At 40.7% G+C, this 6,917-nt stretch overlaps 1 non-coding gene across 1 annotated transcript; it reads left to right on the forward strand.

Moving 5' to 3' along the window:
- Nucleotides 1–1,189: 1,189 nt before the first annotated feature.
- LOC132837707 (5S ribosomal RNA) lies at nucleotides 1,190–1,308 on the forward strand. The gene has a single exon (XR_009647567.1). It is a non-coding gene; the product is annotated as a 5S ribosomal RNA (ribosomal RNA).
- The last annotated feature ends 5,609 nt before the right edge of the window (nucleotides 1,309–6,917 follow it).

Raw genomic sequence — 6,917 nt, forward strand, 5'->3', positions numbered from 1 at the left:
AATGATGATGAACTAGGGAATTTTTATTAGGTTTTTACTAAAAATGCATGTATTGTTTTAGAGAATTTTGGTTTTTATTTGCCTAAAGATGTGAAAGTGTATGAAAATGTAGAGTCATGGGATCTCCAGCATGTACTGTATAACTTTAAAACTAATTGGTATTAATGTTTTAATAATAACAAAGAAAATAAGTAAATAAATAAAAAAAAAGGCTGATCTCTTCTGATCTAGAAAGCTAAGCAGGGTCAAGCCTGGTTAGTACTTGGATATGCGACTGCCTGGGAATACCAGGTGCTGTAAACTTTTGACATAGGCATTCATTTATAGAGATGAGCCGGATACTCGGCTGAAACGAGTATCCGGTACGGATAAAGCACTTCTGCCGAGCACGAGTATTATACGAGTAATACGAGTCAATATCTGTGCTCGGATTGAATGAAAATCATCATTGGGTATCTGATTGTGTCAGCGTTCTGTGATAGGCTAGTCACAGCGCCCCTCCCCTACACACATACAGATGCATTGTGTTGCTGTGTCTCGCTCTGCTCACTCACAGTCACACACAGAACAGCTCTCTGTCTCTCCCTCAGTCACTCGGGTTCGCGGGCCTTTTCCATTAACCTTTAGGGTTTCTTCAGCTTTTTACTTCGGGTTGTAACGTTAATAATACGTACTTACTAACCAGTAGAGTTCTGGTAAACGTGGGTTCGTTCAGACGTGGTGCTTCCTTGGTAGAATGCGACTCGCATTGCGTCTCTGCCTGTCGGAGATTTTTTTTCTTTTTTAAACCTTCAGCTGTCTCTAACCAGTAACCAGACACTGAGTGTCTGACACGTTTTTGCTGTATTTCATAAAAACATAAAGGTAGTAAGCTAGTGTTATAAATATTACAAATTAATTATAACCAGTTAAAGCCCCGCCCATTTCAAGAAAAACCCCACTTCCGGGTTAGGCCCCAGACACTCCGAGTACAGATACAGATACAGATAATTCATATGGTTAACAGATACGGATACAGATACAGATAATGCTGTACTCGCTCATCCCTATTCATTTACTTTACTATTTGAATTCTCTAACAACAACATCTTAATAATCATACCCTGTAGCTAATGTTTTGATAGAAAACAACAGCAAAAAAAGAAAAAACAAACAATTTATGAATGGGTTCCATTCCAACTCTCCTCTCGCTTACGGCCATTCCACTCTGAGAACGCCCGGTCTCGTCTGATCTCGGAAGCTAAGCAGAGTCAGGCCTGGTTAGTACTTGGATAGGCGACTGCCTGGGAATACCAGGTGCTGTAAGCTTTTGACATACAGTAGGCATTCATTTACTTTACTATTTGAAATCTCTAACAACAACATCTTAATATTCATACCCTGTAGCTAATGTTTTGATAGAAAACAACAAAAAAAAAAAGAAAAAAGAAAAAAACAAACAATTTAGAAATGGGTTCCATTCCGAATTTCATTTCACTTACTGCCATTCCACTCTGAGAACGCCCTCTAGTGTTCACAGGAAGTGTCTTGGCTGCAGTAGGGAGAGGAAGGCTCTCCCATTTCTTTTAATTGTTATCGTTTTGTGGCAGGATAGTTTATTGTTGTGATGTCAGGTATTAATAGCCTATCGGAGAGCACCGGTGCGTATAAGGGAGGGTGTCCGGTTCATGGTGATTGAACGTGCATCATTTTGAGGTGCTCTTCCGGTTTCCGGTGCCGTGTTTCAACAGAGGTCGCTGGCTGTTAATGGTGCGGCTAGCTGCACGGCGGCTCTGCTTTGCTCCAGTTACTTTCAGTTGCCTGGGAGGTAAGAGGCTGTTAGCAGCATGGCTACGCTGTTTTGTTGTGGTCATTTCTCCGGTATGCACTAGAATTTTATTTAAGGGTTTTTCTGTGGGTTTTAGATTCTTTTTTTTCAATTGCACTTACTTAATTTGCGTAATATTTTTTGTTAGGTTCCGGGGAATTCCTGCTGTATGTGCAGTTGATGCTGCACATTGTTCCCGGGACAACGCTGCTGTTTTGTTCTAATTTTTGTGTTCTGTGTTAAATTGCTTTTCTCCTCGCTAAATTGCTTTCTCTTGTAATTGTTTATTTTTGGTTTCAGATTTGTTTCTTGATTTATAGCCACACTGTTACCTTCTCTCTCTGACACTGTTACTGTGCTTTAAGGCCTACCTTGAGGTATGAAGCCTTTTGCTGAAGTCAGAGTGTGGTAATTAGTTATTCTTTTGTTACTTCATTTAATTGCTCTGTCCTGAAATCTAATTTATATATTTTCTTAGATTGATTTATACTTTCTCCTGGGTTTTGTAAATCTTCACTCTTTTTGTTTTGTTTATTTGGTTTTCTTGGTTTGAGCATTGTCAATTTTAACATGTATTGTTTTTTTTTCTGTTTTGTGTACTCTCTGCAGGAGCTGTAGGCCAAAAGGCAGAGAGGCCTGACTTTCCCTCGTTTCTGTGCACCGTGTGCTGTGTGACCACCGACAGAAATTTCACTGAGCACTGAGTGAGTGTGTTGTGATTGAGCACATGCATGGTGTGGATATTTAAACCTACTTCTGTTTCAGCTTGTCTTGTGCCGATCAGCTGCAGCCCTGCATGAGCTTTTGATTTTCCTTTTTGTTCATCCTGAAACTTTATTTTACTGGTTGTGTCAATAAATTAAATTCTATTTTTGTACTCACGTCTCCTGCTCATTTATTAATGGGTAGAACGAACTTGTGATCCTTATAGTATCGTGAGGTGATTCATATTTCCCTGGGTGAAAGTCCCAGGGTGGCGTAGTCTGTTCATTTACATATTTAGGTTTGCATATTGTGCTTTCCTTCCATTTACCACTCCGTCACAGTTTGTTTTGGGGTTTTGTATATTGTGTGTTTGGACAATAGAGTTTGTTTTTTGTATTATTTTTCGTATTCACACCACCTAACAGCAGCATAACATTGTCTGGAGGGTCGTTGGATGTTTTTACACGAAAGGACAACGACAATGGACTGGAATACCGACAACGAGATGAAAACAGAAAGCTTGGAGAAATGAGAAAAGGTTTGGTGGAAAGAAAATACTTAAAGGAGGCGACTGTGATTGTGGAGGTAAAAAATATAAATGAAACAAAAGCAGAGGATGTTATCAAAGCAGTATCGGAAAGGATTGGAGAAGGGAAAATTTTGGCGGTGAGACCAAGACAAGGAAAAGAATATGAAGTACCACTGGAGAAGGAAGAAGAGCTGATAGATGGACTGACTATTAAGGGAACAATCTGTGAGGTAAAAAAGCTGCAAAACAAGGAGCATGTGGTATCTTTTATGCATGTCCCGGTCTACCTGGAAGATAAACAAATTTTAGATAAACTGCAAGGTTGGGGCATTTTCCCAACATCAAAAATAAAAAGGAGATTGAAGATGGCAGAAGGTATGTCAAAGTGAGGTTTCCTAGAGACGTGGTGTCCCTTCTGTACAGCACGAAGATGGAGACAGTGGAAGGTCAGCAATATTGCAGGGTGATGCACAGCAGCCAGGTGAAAACCTGTCGGTTATGCATGAGCCCGGAGCATCTGCTGAAAGACTGCTCAGATTTTAAGTGTTTTAAATGCGGGCAAAAGGGACATTTTGCATGGGACTGCAATGCTGTCAAGTGCCCGGAGTGCTGTGAGTTCTTAAATAGATGTGAATGTTGGATGAACAGAGAGGAAGGAGGTGGAGGAAACCAGGTGGATGGACGTAAGCTCAATGGAATCAATGAGATAGCTCGGAAAACATGATGGACGAGGTGGAAATAGAAGAAAGCAGAGGAATGGACAACGACGGAGAGAAAAGAGCAGAGGATGTGGACAAACACAGAGTGGGGAGAGGGCAAATAAGACAAAGATCACTAAAGGTAATGCCAAATGTGGGAACTGCAAGAAAAAAGTGATGAAAAAAAGGACTAGTGAAATGTTTGAATAGATTTGACGTGTTAAAAGGTTTGGAGAAGAATGACTGAGATGACAGGTTTTAGGCATCCTATACTTTACCATTTAAATGGTTTTAAGCTGTGTGACATTTAATGCAAGAGGACTGCTGGATTTCAAAAAATTTGAAAAAGTAAAAGAAAAATGTAAAATAGCAGACATCAATTGGAGAGACAAGAGACCAATTGGAGAGACAATGTGATCAATGAATATAAAAAGAGATGGGAAGGGGAAATTTTATACAATAATGGAGATGGAAGGTTGGGAAGAGGTGTGGCTTTTTCACTGAAGGAAGATATTTTTAAAACTTGAAAGATTGTATATAAAGATAACTTAGGGACATGTATGGCAGTTAATGCCAATTTGGAGGGAAGAGAATTGCTTTTAATTAATCTACATGCAGCAACAGAAGAAAAAGAAAAGAAATATTTTTTTTAATATCCTAAAAGGAATTATAAAGGAGTATAAAGAAATAATAATGATGGGGGATTTTAATACAGTATTTAGTAAACAGGACATGGCAGAAGGGATGGTTTTTAAATCTGACAGAGAAAGGAATTAAAAGAATTAATGGAAGACAATAATATGCTGGATGTTTGGAGAGAAAGAAACAAAGGGAAAAAAGAATTTTCAAGAAGGAAAATAGTGGGACAATTTGTGTGTAGAACAAGAATCGACTTTGTTTTATGTACCAGAAATGTGGAAAGTTTTATTGAAAATATTAAGTATGAAGAAACCAGTTTAAGTGATCACAAGTTGTTATATTTTAAAATGGACTGGAGTAAAGTGCAGAGAGGGCCGGGAATTTGGATTCTTAATACAGAGATCTTAAAAAATATAAACTATGTATCAAAGATTAAAGAAATGATAGAAAAAGAGAAGAAAATGAAATGTATGAAGAAGATAAGAGAATATGGTGGGAAAATGTAAAGTTTTTAATTAAAAAGGAGTCTATAAAATACTGTAGTATAATAAGGAAATGTAAAAGATACAAAGAAAAGGAAATAAAGGAAAAATAGAAAAGGAGCTGGGAGCTGGAGGCACGGTGGCTTCGTGGTTAGCACATTCACCTCACACCTCCAGGGTCGGGGTTCAATTCCCGCCTCCACCTTGTGTGTGTGGAGTTTGCATGTTCTCCCCGTGCCTCTGGGGGTTTCCTCCGGGTACTCCGGTTTCCTCCCCCGGTCCAAAGACATGCATGGTAGGTTGATTGGCATCTCCGGAAAATTGTCCCTAGTGTGTGATTGTGTGAGTGAATGTGTGTGTGTGTCCTGCGATGGGTTGGCACTCCGTCCAGGGTGTATCCTGCTTTGATGCCCAATGACGCCTGAGATAGGCACAGGCTCCCCGTGACCCGAGGTAGTTCGGATAAGCGGTAGAAGATGAATGAGTGAATGAATATACAAAAGATTAGAGAAATGGAAGGTGAACTGAAGGAACTGGAGGAGAAAGAATATGAAGGGTCAAGATTAAGAAGCAGAGCAAAATATATGGTGGAGGGAGAAAAATGTACAAAATTCTTCTTCGATTTGGAAAAAAGAGAGGGAGGAGTGTCGGAACTTAGAGCCCGCCTCCAAGCTGACATATCACAAGGGTGATTATACTTATAACTATAACTGTTTTGTCATCTACTTTAGCCAAATCCTTCTGAATACACTATAATTAATATTGATGAAATAGTGAGAAAACTCCTCAGACCTGGATGAGAATGAGCAAAAACTTCTTTATTGCAGTCAGTCAATCATCCATTCCATTGAACTCAAGGCAAACAAAAATCACTAAGCCAAACAGAACAAATGAAAAACCCAAAAGAGCATACACAGGTAACCAAAAATAACTCCTTTGCAAAACAAAGTATCAAAAGAATAAAAGAGCTGCAGCATCAAGAGATGGCCTAGCCGTCCAAACGAGCTACTCTCCTCACGAAAAGAACTGCCCTTTTCCAGTGAAATTTCCCCTCAATTTATACCCTGGCGCCTCTAGGCGCCTCCTCTCTTAATCTGCATGCTCTCCGGCAATTTCCCATTATTTCTCAAAGTTGTTTTCTGAAGCCCCACCTGGTCATTTACATGCTTCTTCTGAAATCCCCTTATTTCCCCGAAATTACCTCATACGCCTCCTCAGTGACCTAATATCCTGTTTTTTGAATTCCCCTTATTTCCCAGAAATATTAACTGATGCTTACTCATATGCCCATGTATGGGTTTTCCTCTTTTCTTAATTTCCTATTATTTTCGGCCTTTTATTTACGTCACTGTTATTAAAAAATATGCTCAAGAGAGCTCTGCTTCCTAGTTGGTATCACATTTGTCGTTCAGCCTTTCACGACGGATGCTTCGTGGATTACTCCTCTGTTTCAGCTATAATGAGTAAGTTTTTTCTCATTTCTCTCATTATTATTTTACTTTACTGATTATATGTTAACGATTATATGTTAGTTTTATGAGATTAACTTTGTCATAAGTTCTTACTTCTACTTGGTTATATTATATTGCTACTGTATAGTAATTAAATGCCGGGAGTTTACCTGAGACCGGGGGGCTTCCAGCGCTGCTTTCCGCTCCCGCAGCTCGGCCTACAGGTGAAGCAGGCCGAGCTGCGGGAGCGGAAAGCAGCGCTGGAAGCCCCCCGGTCTCAGGTAAACTCCCGGCATTTAATTACTACTCCCTCCACCTCTACTCCGTGTGTTTCTCTGTCCAGGCCCAACGCACCCAGGAAGTGGCCTGGCCAGGGGCAGTTCACTCCAGCGCCGGGGCACTGCGGATCCTGGGTGCAGCAGCGGAGGACACGTGCCGGGCCCCAGTCGAGGACCTCTCCCCCTCCACCACCGCCGGTCTTCGAGATCCCCACCCGGAACCGCTTCGCCCCCCTTCGTGAGACGGACCGCGACACGGTGATCATCGGAGACTCCATCGTCCGCCACGTCCGTGCTACTGTGGCTAAAGGTAAGGCTCGCACTCACT

This window comes from Tachysurus vachellii, chromosome 21 (genome assembly GCF_030014155.1).
Source record: "Tachysurus vachellii isolate PV-2020 chromosome 21, HZAU_Pvac_v1, whole genome shotgun sequence".
Taxonomy (NCBI): Eukaryota; Metazoa; Chordata; class Actinopteri; order Siluriformes; family Bagridae; genus Tachysurus; species Tachysurus vachellii.